This window comes from Chelonia mydas, chromosome 21, assembly GCF_015237465.2.
Source record: "Chelonia mydas isolate rCheMyd1 chromosome 21, rCheMyd1.pri.v2, whole genome shotgun sequence".
NCBI lineage: Eukaryota > Metazoa > Chordata > Testudines > Cheloniidae > Chelonia > Chelonia mydas.
In genome coordinates, this window is record NC_051261.2 from 8374911 (window position 1) to 8395110 (window position 20200).

At 54.2% G+C, this 20200-nt stretch overlaps 1 protein-coding gene across 13 annotated transcripts in view; it reads right to left on the reverse strand.

The window, feature by feature from the left end:
• Positions 1-20200, reverse strand: part of ATP2B4 (ATPase plasma membrane Ca2+ transporting 4) — a 102899-nt gene that overhangs the window by 60749 nt on the left and 21950 nt on the right. For 3 of the 13 annotated variants that reach the window (XM_043533467.1, XM_043533469.1, XM_043533462.1), the window contains exons 2-3: positions 1808-2092; positions 18-310 (exon numbers count right to left, since the gene is read on the reverse strand). The exons of 6 other annotated variants lie outside the window; for them this stretch is intronic. The gene's annotated coding sequence lies outside the window, so the exon portion shown is untranslated. Of the gene's footprint in view, positions 1-17; positions 311-1807; positions 2093-6184; positions 6334-6391; positions 6413-20200 lie in introns of those variants that run through there. 4 more of the 13 variants (XM_037885004.2, XM_037884997.2, XM_043533464.1 and 1 more) reach the window with 3 other exon arrangements.

The window sequence follows — 20200 nt, forward strand, 5'->3', positions numbered from 1 at the left end:
TAACATCCAGTAAGTACCTGCCAAGGGGGGCATTTCCCCCCCTCCCTCTAGACAGGGCTCTCCGGGGCCTGCAGTCACAGTATGCTGTTGTATTTGCCTTGCTCCACAACTCAGACTTTGGTGTAGCTCCTCATGCCCCTACTAGGGGCTTCACTCCTCTTGCAGACCTATGTCCCCTGTTCGGGGGGAGAAGGTCCTAACTCCTAGATCTGGGATGGCAGAGATCAGTGGCCTGCACTGGCTGGATGATTGGCCTGGGGCTGGACTGAAGCAACAGCTGCTCAGGCTGGAGAGGTCCAAAGGTGGGCACCTAAAAAAAAAAAATATATGGAGGCATCCAAAAGCCACGGGCTCCTTTTGGAAAGGAAGGTCTAAAAAAACCAAAAAAAAGGGTTGTTGGCTCCCTGTCCTGGGCTGCAGATCCCAGCCCAACTCTGTCCTCTCCTGGGGTCTTTGGAAAGGGTTGTACGCAACATTGTCTCCAGAGACAATGGTCCGGGCCAGCATTTCCCTGTATCTCCCGCAGAGTGTCACTCGGGGAGAGGGCTCCCTTGGTCACAGCCAACGCTTCAGCCAACATGGCTTACCTGGGATCCTCAGAGGTACTTGTAAGTCCCAAAATGGATTCCAGCTCTGGCCTAGTAATTCCCTCAGCCATCTCCTGGAGTTGGCAGTTTCCCTTTGCTCTTGCGATAGCAAGGTGCTCGGGGGGGGGGGGGGGGGGGGTAGTCAGGCACAAGCTGTTGTGCTCCGACCACTCTACCTACTGCCCTTTCACGACTAAGGAGAAAGATGCCCACAACTTGTGTGTCAGGATGGAGACAACAAGGTCTGGGATCACCCTGCAGGGCTCAGTGCAAACATACCCACAGCCAGGGGAAGCTGGGAGAGGGTCTCCCTTACCTTGGCTTTGCTTTTTCCCATCTCTCCCCCAAGTTACATTGCCTTGATAATCCTGGCTCTCCATGCTAGGAAGGTGCCCTGTTCCCAGCAACTAGCAGAAGCTGCTACAGCCTTGAGTGCAGTGTAAGCCTCTAGACCAGTGGTTCCCAAAGTGGGGTTCGCAGAGCGTTATAGGGGGTTCGCCCGAAAAATTTCACTCCTGGTGGCCAGAGGACCCCAGGCATTGGAGACAGCAGGTGGGACCCAGTTGCAGGGCAGACAGCCTGAGCCCCCGGGAGAGCAGGGCCGGGCAGTTGGAGCTGGCAGCCCGAGCCCTGCCCCCCCCAATCAGCAGGGGAGCCAGCCGCGCAAACCCCAGAGCTCTGCGCAGGGCTGGCAGCCTGAGCCCCGGCGGTCAGCGGGACCTGCAGCCCGAGCTCAGTGGAGCTCAGTTGACCGGGGCGGTCAACAGGGTCCAGAAGCAGGAGCCCTGCTTAAATCCCTGGAAACATTCATTTTCAGGAGGGGGTTCACGAGATTTCACGATTTTGTGAAAGGGGTTCGCGAGCTGTTAAAGTTCGGGAACCACTGCTCTAGACGGATTATATAGATAGGGATGATCTTTCCCAGAGACCAAGGCGATTAAAGCAGACCCAGCCAGGCAGAGATCCTGGGTCTAGAGATCAAGTACAGTTGATTGGTTTCAGCATTGGACATGGGGGGTGTAGCGGGCGGCATACAGGCTCACTGCCCAGTCATCTCCATTGTTCACTCCCCAAATGGGGAGGAGGATAGGAATTCAAAGTTCCATCCCTATCTGCCCCTCTCCCCTAGCCTCCACTCCCTGGCCTCCCCCACTCTGGGTTCCCAGGTTAGAGAGCATCTCATCAGCTCAGATGCTGAGTCCCTCTGAGTATTTCCCCACCTGTCTGCAGACAGATATCACAGCGGTGATTCAGGATCCAAGGGTGGAAGAACGGGCCCGATCCTGGTGTCATATGGAGTTTCTCCCATGTTGTGCTACTGGGAGACCAGGACTGAGCTCACTGCTTCGAGGACAGAAGGGCCGGTGAAGCAAGGAAGGATCGTGCCTCACTTAAAACGAATCAGGCTGCTGCCTTCAGAGCCCAATTTCAACCTTCCCCAAGTTTCTCCTGGGAGTAACAGGCTGGCTCCCGAGTCCTTCTATGAAACCATTTGCTCCTTACTCCTAGAGAAAGTTAAAAGAACAGAGTCAGAGAGAAAGACCAGGCCCATGTGGCATTTGGCCCCATCCCTTCCACGCAGCGAGGCAGCTGCCTGGCACGTTTCCACGTGCCCACAGCTGGATTGCTGCAGGAGCCCACAATAGCCCTGATGTCAGGGCCCTGCAGAGGAACTCCGCTCCAGCACCGGAAGCTCTTTGTGGTGGATGCCGCCCCCCCGGATTTTACTGGAGAGAGTCACCCCAGCCTGCTACGGCAGCAGCTGCTTGTTTTCTCCAGCCCTGGTGACAGGGTGTTATAAACACTGGCTTTGCTGTAGGTTGCTATGGCAAACTCAATGTAAAGCTTTGTCACAGGGAGACTATTTATGCCAAACGGAAAAAAGTGTCCCAGTTCAGGGGTTAAGATTTTTCAAAAAAAAAAAAAAATTCTTTAAAAGCCCAGCTCTTAACATCGCTGCAGGCCCACAACCAGGCTGAGCCAAGAATGAAGGACCCTGAGGAAGAGGAAGGAGAAAGATCGATCCAAAGCAGGGAAAGATGCTCCCAGATGGGCACAAGACCAAAAAAAACCACCGTCAATTTAGAGAACAAACCCAATCTGGTGCCCAAAAGCACCCTGGGTAAATTAACCCAGTATGTGTGTGGGGGGGGGAGAAAAATCAGGGCCGCTTCATACAGCACAAGCTCTACTCACACCTCCTCTAATTAGCGCTCACCACCGGGCTGGGGCTGAGCGTGCGGCTGCAGGGCTGACTCACCTCCGCAGAAGTGATTCGGCAAAGGAAGAGGAATAAATACCAAAAAAGCGCCCAAAAAAGCAAAAGTGGCTTTGTGATGCCACAGAGGAAAGGCAGATGTGCTAAGTGCTACCTCTGGGGGTTATTTGTAGATCAGAGCACACCACGTGGGTGCAGCAGCTCTGACTCCATGTTCGGACGGGTGAAGACGTAAGAGCACAGGGCTGGATTCCCAGCTCCTCTGCTATTGCGCCTGAGGCAAAGCTGAAGTGGGGCTTCCTGTATTTTGGGGCCCTGTGCTACAGCAGAGCAGCCTCAGGGCTGCTTTAACTTATACAGTTTCTCATGGACCCCCATGGGCCTAGGGAAGCAGAGAACTCTGGCCATACTCCAAAACACCTCCTACATCATGGCTTGGAGCAGAGCCAGGGCAAGCTCTCACCAGCCAGAGAGGTGGTCTGCACAAGGGGGCATTTCCACCCACTTTAAGGCCCCTTTATGCTGCCAGGATGGCATAAAGGAGCCCTGGCATAACAGGGAATTGGGCCTATATACTGCCAAGATTTTCCTGCATAAATCTGTGCTCCACCGCAGTCCAGCTGCCTCTGGGAACCACTGCCAGCAGAGAGACAAAACTGCATTCCCTCCACTCACGGCGCTCTCTTCCCTACAATGGCAGGCAACCCTGCTGGCTGCTCCTGCATTTAGTGAGTCACACAATAAATGGGGCTGGTCCCCCAATTCACATACACAGCGACCACTCCCCAGACAGTAAAGAGGCCAGCGGAGTGCTGACAGATTCAATTAGTTTATAAAACAGCGTAGGGGAGATTAGAGTTTTGGAAAGAAATTTATCTTGGCAGGATAATGGAGGTTTTGGGTTTTTTTTAATATATAAAAAGAAAAAAGTTGGCCAAAAGGGATGAGCCACTCAAAAGTGGCCAAGCTGCCTTCCCACCCCAGGCTGCGATGGAGAAGCCCCACTCATCTCCTTTCGGGAAGGCGGCAGGGGAATGATGGGCCCTGTTTTGGGTTATTGCAGGAGAGGAGAATGAGACCTGCTTCTAACCAACGGAGTGGGGACAGGGAAACTCCAGTTTAGGCCCAAAATCACGCAACTATCCAAGTGCTGCTCAAATGCTAATGAAAGTATTCTCCCTCCACCCATGAGGCAGGGCTGGGCTATTCTCCCCATTGTACACATGGGGAAACTGAGGCACAGAGCAACTTGCCCAAGGTCACCCAGGGAGTCTGGGTAGGGCTGGGAACTGAACGCAGGCCAGTGTCTTAAGCCCCAAATCAGCCTTCCTCTCCCGACATTCCCCAGTCTGTCTGGTCCTGCAGACAGTGGGCAATTTGACACCAGAGGGCGTAGATAAGCTGAAGTCTATACAGGCGAGAGCTGACCCATTGCCCCTCAGCTGCCACACCCCAGGCTTAGTCCCCAGACACAGAGCAGGGTGTTAGAGAAGCAGATGAAGAGCACAAACTTGGCCAAGACTTGGGGAAGGAGGTGGCAAGAGAGTAACACGCCAGATCCATCCCTGCTTCGCATCAGCACCTCTAGTTCATCTGGACCGTAAAAATCTTATTTTGAGGGTGTGGGAGGAGCCAAACATGGCAACACACCCACCCTTCCTTCCCCCTCACATCTGAGTGCCCGGATGGTGGGGCACACACACTGCAAACTCCCAGAAACACCCCAGCCACTGAGACACGCCAACTGGCTGCAGCCTGACATGGGTCCAGCCTGTGTGTGTGCGCGTGTGTGTTTGGGGCGGGGGGGTGGGGGTGAGGTTAACCTCTCCAGGGTGGGCCAGCAATGCCAACAGCTTTCAGGGCCTGGCCAAGAAGGCTCAGCAGGTTATTTATAACCCATCCAGAGTCACTAATGAGAGGAGCAGAGAAGGTGACTCATGGTTACAAACCACAGATTTAGCGGAAGGAGGGGAGGGGAGGGGTGATCCGGAGCCTGGCTCCCAGGGCGCTGGGGTTGCTAAGAAGCGGGTTGGATTGGCTCGGGTATGTGGCGGAGATGGGGGTGTGGGGAAGGAAGCGGTCTACAAACGCTGGGGGCAGGATCTCTCTCTCACCCTTGCTCACAACCAACTAAGAAGGGGACACCTGGCTTGGGACTAAGCCATTTAATGAAGCCCATGGAGAACGCAGCAAAAAGTCACCCACTGCCAGCACCTGCCGCCGCCAACACCTAAAGGGCACACGCAGCAGAGAGACTGGGGATCCTGGCACTGGGGATGGAGACCAGCAACCCCAAACTGCGAGGGGATGGAGAGGGGGAGGTGGCAGAGCAGGAAGAAGCAGGAAAAATGGAGACACAGGAGGGGGAGCCCCCTCTCCCCAAGCACATGCCGGCTTAGCCCCCCCCCACCCCCCCAATAGCCCACCAACCCCTCATCGCCAGAGCTGGCATCTCCCTCTGCCAGACATCCCTTGGAGTGTTTCCTCCCCCGCAGCCCTGCTTCAGAGCAGCCCATTTGTGGCAGCGTCTCAGACACCGGGGAAGACGTGGAGGAACTTGGCAATCCCCTGTCGCAGGTGCCTCAACCAACACTGCTGCCAGGAAAGCAAATCGCCCCAGTGCAACACAGCTGTGAGTCAGTGGGGAACCTCTCCCCCACCCCCATGAGGACAGGCTTGGCTTTGCTGGCTTTCCTGGGAAAGTACCCTCTCAGCTCTGTGCCCGCTGTGGGGGCGGGGGAGGGCAGCAGCTATGCACATCACTGGTTCTGAGGGGAACAGGCTCCTATCCCAGGAGAATAGGAAATGGGAGGGTTAAAATAAGGGGGAGCCAGGAGAGAACAGCACCTCCTTTCCCTGCTGAGCTCCCCTTCATACCCTGGCTGGGCAAGAGCCTCCCCAATCCAGCTCCTATTTGAATTGACCATTTTGGGACCAGCATCCCAGCTCCTATCCTTCTGGAATGGTGAGCCCGTCTGCTATCCTAAAGCCACTTGGCCATTTAGACTAATGGGGTAAAACTAGCTCCCGTGCACCCCCTGCCAATTAATTTAACACCATTTACATAGCACCAGGTAACCAGGGATCTCCAAAGGCAGGTCAGCATCAGCCCTATTTTATAGGGAGGGAAATAGAGGCACAGAGGAGCAAGGCAACTTGCTCCAGTGCTCAGGGCAGGAACACAATGTCCAGGCCCTGGCTCTAGCCACTAGACTCTAGAGTCCCACCAAGTGCCTTCCCTTGGTTAGCTTAGCGTTAGCTGCAGAGGGTGCTGCGAGCTGGGCTGGCGTTTGTGCAGGCCTCCGTGCTTCTGACGTTTCCTGAATGGAAACAAAGCATCTGCTCTTTGTCCCCTTCACACACGGCATCGCATCGTCACCTGCCACAAGAAGCGGAGCCCTGGGAAGGTGGAACAAAAGCAACTAGGAAACCGATTTCATTAGCATTCCCCAGCTCCCACATTGCACGGACGCCTGCACCCCTCACTGCCAGCCAGCCCCCACTCTGATGAGCTGGGACTCAGGAGCAAGCATGTGAAGAGAACGCAGTTATTGGGAGCAGTGCAGAAAGTGCGCTTGCTCTCTACCTTCCAAATGGTGCAAAACTGGAATCAGCCACACCCTGCTCTGCTCAAGCTTTATCTGCCGCCAGCCAGCTGTCCCTCTCCCCACCCCTTTTCACAGTTCTCCTGCCCCTTGGAGGTGGGAGAGAATCGTGTGTCAGTGCCTTCCCTGTGTATGTGTTAGCACATAGGTCTCCGGAGCGGGGAGGAGTGGTGCTTGTGAATATCAGCTGTGTGTGTACACATCAGCATCGATGCATCCATTGCAGACTGTGTCCATAAGTACTGGTTGGGTGTGTGGGTGCTCAGCGCTGAGAGATTCAACATCCATGTGCTTTGGTCACGCATGCACACTGCAGGCACATACATATGCGCACGTGGGAGTTGCAATGCTGCATCTGCTGAACGTGTGGGTGTCAGTTGCATCTGTGTGTTGGTGCACATGGCCATGCCCGTCTGCGTGCCAGTCAGGGGGTCAGCTGCCCAGGCACTAGTGTGCCAGCATCACATACTTGTTCAGCCAGGTGGGTCAGAGAGTCTGACCTGCTGCAGAACGAGCAGCGCCCATTTCCTGGCTTCCCTCCCTAGTCTGCGCAGGAACTAAGCCGCAGATAAACCTACCACCTCATCCCACAACTCCAGTACCTGTCCTGGTTCATCACCAAGCCCCTTGTCCTCCATGCCTCTCCAGCCACATCTGCTAGCCTGGTCCTCCTTTGAGGGCAGTTTCCAAGCTGCTCCCAGGTTCATTTCGGAGGGTGGGGTTTGCCAGTCTCAGATTTTCTAGAGGCCACTTATCTCAGGCTACCTTTGGACTGTCCAGATCTGCAAAACTGCCTTCCACTCCCACATCTGTGAAACTGTGGCATTTGACACTAGCTGTCCAGTGCCCTCTTTAGAGCTCAAGTGACAACTTTGAGTGTCTCTGCCTAATCCCCACTGAAAAAAAAAAAACTTGCCCTAGAGGAAAGCCATTGCAGAGTTTGACACATTTGGCACTCTGCCAGAGGAAGCCAGGGCTCAGAGAGCAAGAGAAGCGGGGGGGCTGCAGGGCAGGATGGAGGAGCATTGGGCCCAACTGTGTGGGGGAGGCATGTAGGAGAGCACCAGGACTATGGGTAACAGCTTGTCTGGATTAGCATTGAGTGCTGCAAGTGAGGACTGAAGTGCATTGACAGAACTGCACACATCAGGGGAGAGGTAAGGGGGCTCAAAACTGGAATAGCAAGGACTTCTGTGGATCTGGACAAGGTGGTATTGGCAGAACTGTTTAAGGACCCCAGAACAACAGGGCCATTATGGGTCAGTAAGACTCATTGTGAGAGCTGCATGAAAACTCGCTGTACCTCCTCTGTCCGGACCCTGTTACTCCATCCCTGCACTGCTGTTCGGCAGCAGCAGAGCCTAGGCTAGAGACCGGTGCTGTACCATCCCCGGCACTCAGCCCAGCAAATGCACCTCAGTCCTCACCCGGGCTGAGCACTGGAGACTGACGAGCTCCCCTCTGCCCTCCAGCTGCCCAGTGCTGACTTCCTGCAGAAGTAAAAACCCCTTCTGAGAACTAAGCAGATGGACTAGGAACCTGGCCCTGGGAGGAGGACATTGGAACAAAGCAGTGGGACAATCAGCAGGCAAACAAAAGCCTGCCCAGACATACCAAGTGTGCTCAGGAGGTCACCACAGAGGTGCTGAAGGCTCAAATTCAGGGCAATTACCGAGGCTCTTGAACTCGGGAGAAGAGCTCAAGACAATGGGAAGGTAAAACAGAACCCCTCAGTATAGGGAGCCCTTGAAATCCAGTCTTGCCAGGCAGCGAAGGTGGGAAACTTCTGCCCAGAGGCACCCTCCAGCAATGCAGGAAATGCCAGCCACCTGGGAGTTCCTATTTCCTACAGCAGAAGATTTCTGAGTCCATTCCAGGAGCTGCCAGTCAAGCTTAAAAACCTGCATGATACATTTAAAGAGAGCATTGGAAGATTTTTCTGCCATTAATGGTATTTAGAGCATTGTTGTGAGACTCACAGGTAGGGAGAGCCACAAGGGTCAGGCTTTGGGAGTGTCTGCACTAGGGAGAAAAGGTGCTCTTACTCACATTAGCTAACACATAACTAACATGAGGTGAAACCCTAGCCCAAAACAAGGCAGCTGTGCAGTTTGAGGTGAACACCAGGCTTCCCTGTAACATTTACCTTGACCTGCTCAAACCTGAGACAGCTAGAGCTGCCTTGACCTCACTAGTCGCTGACCACAGGTTAGCTAACAAAGAAAGCAAGCACCTTCTTCCCTTCTAGAGTGACGAGGTTGGTGGATTGAACGTCTAGGATTGGTGTGAAGTGTGCCTCAAATGCCGCCCCCCCCAGTTCAAACAATCTTGCCAACAGCTATCTGAAAAACTGGTTTCCCAATTGCAGTGCTAAACCTGTTCATCTAAGCTACTTCATCCTCTGACTAACCCTGCTGCCTGAGCCCTGGTGAGGCTCATACATGGGCAGAAGCCACAGGGCAGCCGAGAAGCAGAACCACTTGGAAGAATCCTCACTCACGACTCAGGAATGCGGGAAGCAGTCAGATGGCCAGTACCCCCAGCCTCAGGGGCTTTCCTTGTGGAAGCCGCACCACACAGGAGGCAGAAAAATCTCCGAGGAGGGGAAATCTCCAGACGAGCTGTCAGGGGAAACGTTTCCATCTAAGGCCTTGGTATTTCTCTCCTGGCGCCTGCAGTAAATCACCCAAGTTCCCCTCACAACTCTTGTGCTTTACAAGGTAGCGCTGGAGCTGGAAAGGGGGTTAGGGGAGAGCCCTAGGAATGTGCAGGGGAGGCTGAGTGCAGGGTTGACTTTGCAAAGCCCAACACTTGGGACGGTTGGGATCCAGGCTCCGTTTTACCCTAACTCCCCCAAAGAGTTCAATAGGTTTGGTTCGGTTCAGGTCTGCTGCTTTTGGGAGGCAGCGTGGCCTAGTGCAGCGTCTCTCAGTGACTGGTCTGTGGACCATTGCCAGTCTCCAAGACCGGTCACAGTTTAGGAAAGCAGACATCTGGCTCCTAATATCAAACAAGGTTGAGCAACACTGGGCTAGTGGGTAACCAACTGACGGACTCAAAACCGGGATTCTGTTTCCACTGGTTTGCTGTGCAACTCGCTTTCCCCTCCTGTGCCTCAGTTTCCCCTCTCCCCCACATCTATTTGCATTGCAAGCTCTTTGGGGCAAGGACTGTTTGCACACAGCCGACTGGCGAGGATCTTGTGTTGCTCGGGGCCCCAAGGTGCCACCATCATACAACTCGTAACAAACAACGACATTAGCCTCTTGAATGAGATAGTGAGGAAAACCCAAGAGACTAGCGCAAAGGGGATGGACTCTGGCACAAGAAGTCCAAGTGACTGGCATTTGCCACTACGGGATGTCACTTTTGCCTCCGCTGACCACACCACTGCCCCTAACACAGCATGTCAGAGGGAACAAACGTGTATCAATCAGTTTGCGAAGCACCATCATGGAATGCCACAGTTCTCAACTGTGAAGGGAAAAGAAACAGCTGACACATCAGGGCATTTGCTCAGATACAACCTGAAGTCAAAAGCCAAGCAGGCCAACAGTCCATATAATCCTCCCCCACCTACTCCAGGAAGCCATCTACCCTCACCATTTCATAGGGCGTTGGTGACTCAACGCCTCTGGGCTGGGAGCAGTTACATCGATGGCCAGTGTCAGGGAGCAGCCACCAATATTAACACTGGAAATGAGCCAAGGGGCTATGTTCAGATTCCACTACCCCCACCAAGTCGCAGCGTATTCAGATCTAGGTGCAGATTCACCCTTCACCGACACGATCCCTCCTGGGCCAGCCCCTTAACAGGCCCTATGCTGCAGCCTTGGGCATAGGGACATGTCTGGGGCAGGCCTAGGAGAGGGTTGTGTCAAAGGTGAGTGGAGAAGCGGCAGGAGCGTGGTACATGCTGGGGCCACAGAACAGTTGGAGCCCATTATGAAAGTGGTGAAATAGAATGGTGTCAACACTGAAGGACCCAGGTTCAAATCCCACTGATGCTCTGGGATATCAAATCCACCCCTTAATGCATGGGCACAGGGTCATGATCCAAGGCTAGCGAATGTAGAAGCTGGTGATGAAGGGAAGGAGAAGAAATAAGGAACCCAGGAGGCTGAAAGCTGCTTGTGGGGGAGGGCTCAGGTGAGCTTGACTTCCACTGATCAGATAGAGCCAACAAAACCCAAGCAGCGAGGTTGTCTCCTCTTTCCCCACCACACACGAGGTGGTGCCCAGCCAGGCAAGAAGACCCACCGCCAAGCAGAAAGCCTTATCCCGGCAGCCTTGCAAAAACCCCATTGTGAACTGCAGCATTCACCACCCAATCAGACCGTGCTAGCGCATGAGAGCCAAAGAGGGAAGCAGGCTCCCACTGTCCAAGAGGAGAGATGAACACGAACAAGCAGCTTAGCCTGTGTCCAAGTTCCTACAGATATGCCTCCACAAATAGTGGAGTGGCACAGTTGCCATGCTGCAGGTACAGCAACACAAGTTTTTCCCCTATCGCTGCAGTAAATTCACCCCCTTGAGAAGCAGTAGCTAGGTCAAGAGAAGAATTCTTCCACTGACCTAGTGGTGTCTACACCAGCGCTTACTTCAGCTTAACTACGCCCCCTATGTGCACAGGATCAGCATTAGATAAACTACATTTATCATCCCTTCAAACGACTAGAACAAGGCCTCCCAGTCTGAGCAGCAGAGCGGAAATTACACTGCAAGAGGAAAGACCTGGCCTTGCAGTTAAGGCCCAGGGCTCCTGGGTTCTATCCCCGGCTCTGTGGCGACGGGCAAGTCACAAAGGAACAAATTCCGATTGTGGAGGCTGCTGGGTTTTAGGAAATACATGGGCTCTGCTGTTCAGAGGTACAGCTCCCATTGGCTTCAGATGGAATGACAGTTGCTTGGCTCCTCTGGGGAAAAGAAAAAAGCAGCTCCAGACTTAAGGTGTCCCAAATTGGGCCTGTCTGTGCCTCAGTTTCCCCATCTGCACAGTGCAGTTCATAAGCCTCCCTGGAAGGTAGGCTTAATTCATGGGGATTTGTGCAGGGCTTGCAGATCCTTAGATGGAAGGTATTAGAAAAAGAGCAGAGTACTATTAAAGTTGCTGGCTCTCAGCCCTGTGCTTGGGCCATGCAGAGAGGTCCCCAGGGCATTTCTCATCTTACAGTGAGAGGGAAGACTGAATCCTGTCAAACTACAAAGGCTCCCAAGCTCCTCGCCTCCTCCCAGCAGGATTCCCCTCACAGCAGACTGCAGGAGGCTCTGGGAGCTGGGAGTTCCCCCAGCCAGGCAGATGGGCTGTTCCCAGCAGAGTTTCTGCCTGGCTTGCACAGCACAGCAATGGCACCGGCAGGCTGATGCAGAGTCTGGGAGTTTTCCAGAGGAAGCCCTTGCCCCCTTTGAAGCTTGTTGTACAGAGTTCTCCGTGATGTGAAGTCAGCCAGCAACTTGGAGAGGATGTGAGCGAGGCCAGCATTAAAAATACATGCGAGAAGTGACAGGCAGGGGACAGACTCCTGTCTCCTCAGCTTGGAGTTAAGAGCCCTCTCTCCCCGCCTCCCACATCCTGATCCCTGCAGCAGGTTTGGCTGGGCCAGGCTAGCGCTTCTCCAGGCAGCTAAAGGTCACAAGGGACACGCCGATATGAAGTTAGCGGTCAGAAATGTAAGCTGCCAAACCGGCAGCTCTGTATGAGATGCATGGGTAGTGCTGAGCAATCCTGACCCACGGCACCCTGCTATTCCAGTCCTGGGATTCCCCGGTTCCGCTGATGCGCCTCAGTCCTGACTCACAGCCTCTCCCCAAACACTGTCCCAGTGTCAGGAGCCACACATACTGTCTGCCTCAAGCCCCCCAAGCATGGCTCTGTACCTCTGCTGAGCAGGTCTCCCTGGCATGCACCAGCCCTGCATGGGGAGGTGTGTCCAAGCTCAGCCCTGCTTCTCTAGCCAAGCAGGCAGAGCAATTCCTGGAACCTCCCCAGAGCTGCAGGAGACATCAACTCATCCATGCCACTGCCCTCCCCCTGCCTGCAACCAGGCCCCTTCCAAGCATCAGGCTGTTCAACAGCTTCCCCATGCATCCTGCTAACGATCCAGGCTCATGAAATCCCCAAATCTCCCCCCACCCCACCCCACGCACACACATGCATTCAAGTCCCCATCCACAGAGCTGCAGCGGCGTCATTCTGCACTTCCTTCCTGCCCCCACCACTGTCACAACAGCGCCTTGCTGCCGGGCACAACTCTTTGGCCATTTTTGCCTTCTCGGCCCACTCCAACCCCGTCTCTACTGGGGCCCAGCCTGCAGATGCAGCAGCTTCAGAAGACAGTTGCATGTTTTTTGGGGGCAAGGGGAGGAAGAGGCAGCATGCACAAGCAAGGCCTTGCAGCATTCACTCCCCCTCCATGCGCCACGCCCTGGCAGGGAACCAGAGTGCTTGTGAAGGAGCTTTGCTCTTCAGAGCACTGCACCCAAACTCAAGAATCCAGCTCCACCCTGCCCCCCTCCCTCCCATGCATAGTTCATTGTGAGAGCTGGAGCTGCTGGCATCATGCCCAGCCATTCAGTGCCATATGCCTGTATCTCAGCACCCCCTACACTTGCCTCACACACACAGGCTCTGCCATACCCACTTGCAGCCCTGGCCGCTTCCCTGTTTCCACTGCACAGAGCCAGTCAGCACCAAGCCTTTAGGAGAGCCCTCAAACCAGTGACAGATTTCCCTACAGATGTTTGAGATATACTGAACTCAGACAGCGTCTCACATGCTTGGAAACGCAAGCCCCAGCAGGGGGAAGAGCGAACATGCTGGGTTTGGAACAGCCCTCAAGGCGTCCCCACATGCAGAGCAAATTTATGGGCACTAAAACTCCTTCCTGCAACGTCCACACAAAGCTGCGATGGTTCCTTCATTTAAAAAAAAAAATGGGGAAACCGAGGCAAGGAGCAAGAGAGGCCACTTGCCTGAGGGTCACACAGCAGGACAACAGTGGAGCTGAGAACACACAACTGAGGGTAGGGTCACCACTTTTGGTCTGGAGGTTTCAGCATGAGACTCTTTGAAGGTTAATCTTTAATTCCTATTGACGCCAGGACAATCTTGAAGGGTTGGCAACCCTAAACTCAGGGGCTCCTCAGTCTTACGCCCTATCCAAATAGGCTGCCTCCCTGTGCCAGAAGCCAGGCATAAGCCTTCCCCCAGCTCTCACTGGAAGAGGGAAGGGCTGGGAGCCCCACCGATGGCTGACATTCTGTGAGGGGCCTGACTTCACATTCGGCAGCTGGGAGAGGAGGGATCTCAGCATGGAGACACTTGAATCTGACCAGTGGAGAGGGGACAGACACGGAGATCATGAAGGAGAGCAAAAGAGACCTAACAGAAGGATAGAGACATGACACTGCGAGAGAGATGTGTCTATTACCAGCCAGCACACATGGCCACAGCTAGGTTATTTTTGGCAGCATGAGTTACCCTGGCCCAGGGAATTCCTATCCTGAAGGTCCCCAGGGAGCTTAAAATAGGCCCGGTCACTTCCTCCTAGCAGAGCTGCAAGCAGCTTCCAGGGCTGGGATCAGGAGGGGGCCAGCAGGTCAGGCTCTGGGAGTTAGCAGGGTGGCTGCTGTATGCTATGAGCCTCAAGTACGTGCCATGGGCAGCATGTGCATGGTAGCATCTCTTGGGCATTGCTGGATCAGAACAGGCCAACGGAGCTCTTCCCAGAGGCCCTGTCTGCCCAGTGGCACGCATCAGCTCCCATGGCTAAACTGGCTATTTGGCTACTAATACAATCACCGGAAGAGAGGGGGCTGGGTCCCGCCCACCCACAGCTTTTCATTCTTCTGTTATGGCACCCCCCCCCCCCATCATGTCCTCTACCTGGCTGCACCTCCAAAGAGGGGGCTCATGGCTGACACATTGGAAAGCGTCTCCCTGGGGCAAGCTAGTCGCTGTAGTAATACTGCTCCCTTCCACAGATGCAGCTGTCTGTACCACTCAGTATCATCATCCCCACTTCAGACGGGGAAACTGAGGCAGAGGGGGAGGGGCTTGTCCAAGGTCACATGGTGAATCAGTGGCAGAAGCAGAAACCAGGCGTCTTGAGTGTTCTCCATCCATGCACCACTAGAATCCACTCCCTCCTACCGCTGGGAATTGAACTCAGGAGTCTGGACTCCCCAGCCCTGTGCTGAATCATTGCTTCCTGTTGGATTAAGAACATGTCCCTCTCCTGGCTGCGACACTGCTTGGCCGGTCGGACTCTCCCATCCCTGGACTGCCAGGCTCCCATACAGAAGAAGGCAGTAGCTTCTGGGTAGCAAGCGCAGCATAGCATCTCCTTACCAGCAGCCTTGCTCCGGCAACTCAACAGGAACCTAGGGCAATGGAGCCAAGAGACATGGCCGTAGGCCTGGCAGGGAGAGAGTTCGGGTGCAGCCTACAGATATCCCCCATTGTGGGCAGACTAGGAATGGGGCCACCCATGTAGGACTGGGACAGCTCCCTGTGCCAGCTCTTAGTTGAAATGGGCACAAATCAACACCCCAGATCAGAAATTCCCCAACACGGGGATTCTTGAAAGCCAAATCTCACCATGCCATCCAGAGCTTCAGATGCAGTCACCCCCACCCCCAACAAAATGGAGGCAATCAAAATCCAGTTCAAGTTTTTGTGGCTCCAAGCCTATCTTTAGCAGTGATCTACTTGGGGTAGGAACTTCCCCTTAAATGGGACTCAAACTAGAACTGCCTCCTTCCCTGAAGTATTTTGGCAGAGATGCCCAATCTCCACCCACTCTTCCTCTGAGCCCCCCCTAAATGGTTAAATACAAAGACCACAGAGTATAGCTGTGATAGGGGAAAGAAAACCACATGCTCTCCCAGGGAGAGCAAGCTTGCTGCTAGCCCAGCTTCCCTTCCTGGCAAGCCCTGTTCCTGGGAAAGTGTAGGCCGTTTTCCGTATATAACTGCAAACTGTTCCATGCAGTAAGAAGTCCAATTAAAGGGAGGGAGACACACAGAAGACCGAAAGGCAATATTTGTAAGACGGAAGAAAGCCTGCACCCCAGGCACCAAATTCAACCCTTGCAGAGCAGTGCCTGCAATATCAGGAGATCAGACCCAGCACAGTGGTTTTGTACAGTCAATCAGGGCACCAATAAATGAGAACAGGGTCATGTGGGCCAAGGAAGCAGTGGGGGAGAACAGGGCTGATTGGAGCCAATTGTTCAAGCTAGTGCAACACAGCAGGGGACCATTCACCCCCTCCCCCCCGCACTGTTTCTATTGTAGTAAAACAAGGAGACATTCCCAGGGTCCTGAGCAAGCCCATCAGCCAGCCAGCCCTTCAACGAGCACAGCCTGTAGCTGAAGAATGACCGGCCAGCCCAACACTGCCTAAATAGCTGGATCTGTTTCAAATGTACAGTGGAACTGAGCTCGAGGGAGTGACACTCCAGCCAGGAGTCTCAGGTCATCAGTGCCTTGCATTGTGCCAACCGCAATCCCACCACAGCAACAGGTCTGCTTAGCTGGGAGAGATGGAGCCAGAGAAGAGCCATTGCTGTAAGGCCTTGTCTAGACTAGGATTTCAGCCACTGGGGAAGCAGAAGGAGGGCACCTTCTGTCCTGCTCCATGCAAGTCCTTGTTCAGGTTCTCTAGTGACCAGAGCTGTGTGCTAAGCCACGTGACACATCTGTCACATGTGGTTCACAGGCCTCTCCCCCCCAAACCCCTTCCAAGTTGCACTGGTTTAACTGAAACCACTTTTATAACCAATGCAAATCTGTGTGTGGATGCGCTTATATCAGCTTTTAACTGTCACAGGATAGCTGGTCCCCGTGCATAGACCAGGTGAGGGGTTCTCAACAAACATTTGGTGGCCTCAGAGTGCGGCCACCAACTCTTGCTTGTATAAATATGCATGTGCCCACATCCAGGTCACTGTAAACGTAGGGTTTTTGCAGAGACAATAAAACTACTGCTGACAAAAAGAGATTTGTATGTTTGTTAATATCACTTTTCACAGCAAGTCCTGGCAAGTTAAGACCTGGATGGAGGGGTGGGGGGGGGGATGAGGGAGCAGAGGCTGGGGTGATGGATGAGGGCCCTGCCACAGTGTGGTCAGAGGTGTGGGCTGGTGCCCTGGGTTGGTGCCTGCAGTGGTGAGCTCAGGGCCAGGGGTCTGTGTCCAGGGCTGGGGGATCAGCGCCTGGAGTGGGCACCCAGGGTCAGCGCTTGAGATCAAGCCTGGAGCCCATGTCCTGGGCCAGCACCTGCCAGACCCAGCTGCTGCATGACCAGGGCTGGGGATCGGTGCCCATGGCCAGCACCTGCCGGAATCCAAGGTCAACACCCAGGAGCAGCTGCCCAAGGTCAATGGCCAGGGTGGGGGGTTGGAGCACACCGTTGGGGGTTGGCCGCTGCCAGGGTTTGGGGCTGGAGCTTGGGGTCTGCCTGCTGCTGCATGGCCAGAGCCCGCGCCTGCCAGAGCCCAAGGCCAGTGCCGGAGATCTGCACCCAGGGCCAGCAGCTGCTGGAGCTCAGGGTCGGTGCTGGGGCCAGCACATGGGGTCAGTGACGAGAGCTGGGGGTTGGAGCGCACTCCAACCCCTGGCCACGTGGTGGTGGGCTCTGATCCCTGGCCAGTGGCCACCAGTGGGATTGGGGGTCAGGCAACACATGGCCAGAGCCAGAGCTTGGAGCCAAGGGTTGGAGTCTGAAGCCCCATGCCTGGAGCCCTAGTCTGCAGCCAGGCTCCCTAAATCCCTGCTGCACAGCCACCCAGGGCTGAAATCTGAGCCCCACTAGGCCCGTCCCCCTCACCGGTAGAGGGCTCACCTTACTCCTTCAGCGTTGTGCCCCACCAGTCTCCAGAGACGTGCATCCAGGAGCAACAGGGAGGAAGGGAGAGAGGCCGATGCTTTGCACCCGCCCCACATCCCCACCCAGGAAGTGGTGGTGGCTGCAGGGAAACCCCCTGGTGGCCACATTTGAGGCAGGGTGGACTCGGCCCAGCCCCCCAGGTTCAGAACAGCCATGTCCAAGCCAGCCAATTCACGGAAGCTGGGCCACACCTAGGCCTACAAAGGGCTGCCAGAGGGCAGCAAATGGGAGGTGGAAGGGGGTGAAGGTGATGGCTTGGGACAGCCTGTGCCCGGGGAGGGAAAGCCACAGTGGAGAGTAGCAGCACCAATGCTTGGGCTAGGTACCCAGGGAGACAGCCCTGAGGCTACTGTCCCAGAGACGGGGCAGAGCTGGTCAGAGAGATGGGGCTGGAGCCTGGACGTGAGGACAGTTAAAAAAAGATTGTTTTTCTGTGTGTTGACTTGCTTCTATTAAGCAAATAAACCTCTGGAAAGAGATTGGACAGGGCAGCGTGTAGTTTAGAGCCGGGGAGAAGCCCTGCTCGGTGGCAAACTATTTATAGCTGTTCAGCTTGTGCCTGCAAGTTTCCCAGCACAGCTGAGCCCACGTGAGCCAGGTTTCAACTAGTGTCCACAATGGCGTGTGCACTGGTTTATAAACAAAGAAATACCAGTCACTTCTAGAGCAGTGAGTGCAACGGCCTGCATAGAGCAGTGGCAGGCAGGTGAAATGGGGATGGGTGTAAGACATGCTGCCAGTTGACCATTAATGCTCATTCCCCGTGTCAACCACAGGCCTCCTAGCGTAACCCTGCAACCAGCTCACACATTGCTGAAGAGATTAGGACTTGCCTACCCACGGTTCGCATGCATTTTTTAAACACTAGCATGCTTTAAGTGCTAGCACATTTAAGAGCCCTCTCTTCCCTGACCCAAGACAAGGCCTACACATAGACACTACTTACGCCTGTAGAGCGACTGGGGCTGCTGCAGCTCACCCCGGCTCCAAGGAGGCTCCCTGCATGTTTAGATTTCCACCCCTGTGGTGGGCTCTGGTTTACCGTGCACTTGGGATGGAACTGCCACCTTGAGGATTTTGGAAGCCTGAGCTAAGGAAGTCCCGTCCAGCCTCGGTCTCCTCTTTCAGTGCATCCAGGCTTTTGGATTTTTCCTGTTCCCTTTCCATACCCTGGGCTGGATTCAGTTATCCCAGAATAAATCCAGAGCCACTCCCACTGAAGCAGGGTAGCAGAGAACAGACTGACATTTAAATGCCTACTTGTACTTCCTTTCTCTTCCCCCCTCCCCCCAATTATACTTTCAACATGCCTCTGAAGTCAGTTTTGTGCCTACAGCAGGCTTGGTTCTGACCTATAATTCTCCTCCCACTTACTGCAGCAGCGTCCCAAACCCCATCGCATGGTTTCTTGCTCCTGTCTTGGGAAATGCCTCACAGGTTCCCGGCTGCATGAATACAAAATAGAAGTAAAAAAAAAAAATCAACACCCCTTTCCCAAGCACCAACCTGAAGTCATGAGCCACAATCAGCCACCTCATGCCCTTCCATTTAGCAGATGGGTTGACTGCCCTGGTACAGTGACTCCACCTCTTCCATCTCCAGCTTCCCCTTTTAGTGAAGAGCCTCTGAATTCCCCCACCACCAAAGCTCCCCTCTACCAGCTCAGCACTGATCTCCACATCACTGATGGGACAGTGGCAACTAGAGGCCCTGTATGTATGCCCCACCCAAAGGAGCTTGGTAGTGTAGACAGAGAACATGAGTAACCAGATGGATTTTGCACAGTCCCACTGTCAGGAAGGGATTTTGTTCAGCAGCCATTTAGGGGCAGGCTGGACTGAGTTGGGTTATGTATCTTGAGGCTTGGTCATTTCATTTAAGACGGAAAAGCTGCAGACAGGGCAGATCCTAGCGTCAGTCTGGAGGGCATCAGTCACAGCACCCTCCTGTCATTAGCAGGGTTTGGGGCCCTCCGTCACAGCTCAGGGTAGATGCGAGCTAGACCTCCCCAACGTGTCTGCCCTTGAATCAAAAGCAATGAGCCACCTGAGCGGTTCTCTTATTGGGGAGATAGTACAGCCAGCTAACCCGATGTTATAAGTAACCTGTCTACCAGTCCCGATCGGTTGGCTATTGGCCCAAAATCCATTCAGCAGAACAGCGAGGCCTGCAAAAAACCCACAACACTTGACACTTAGGCTGCTGGTGTACTGAGACCACGACTGGCCAATGTGGAGCAATGCGGTCTCGTTGTTTCCTTGTGCTCCCTGACCAGTCTGTATCCACCTGCTGCCTCATGTTTCAAGGGTAAGATTTTTGAAGCAGGGACTGTTTGTTTGGTGTTTGTACAGCGCCTAGCACAGCGGCGTCTTGGTTCACCCCTGTGGCTCCTAGGTGCTAACACAATACCAAAAAATAAAGTGCCTCTGCTTGGAATCTTGATGTGTGGGGAGGTGATGGGGAGGAAAAATGCAAAAAAAAAAAAAAAAGCCAGAGGAAGAGGAGACACAGCTATGGTGCCCCTGCAAACGTGCTCTTGAGAGCTCTGTGCAGCACTGCTGTTATGCAGGATGACTGCTGGACATTTTAACTGTGCACAGGTTGGACCCCTTGGCATTTTAACCATTTAAGGGAAGCTTTGCAATGGTTTCTGCCTTTTGCAGACCTTTATAAAGGCTCTAATCCCCAATGCTAAGCTGGGAATAGTGGCAGCTTTAGACGGGCTAGGGCAGGCGATTACTGTAGCAATTTGAGCGTCAGGGGGCATCATTAGCAATAAGCAACTTGGTAGGCAGGCAGTTGTAGGAAAGATCTTTACTGAATATGCTAAGTGGCCAGTGTTACTGGCTTAACAGCAAGGCCCCAGACTGCATTCCTGCTCACACCTGGCTCTGAAACC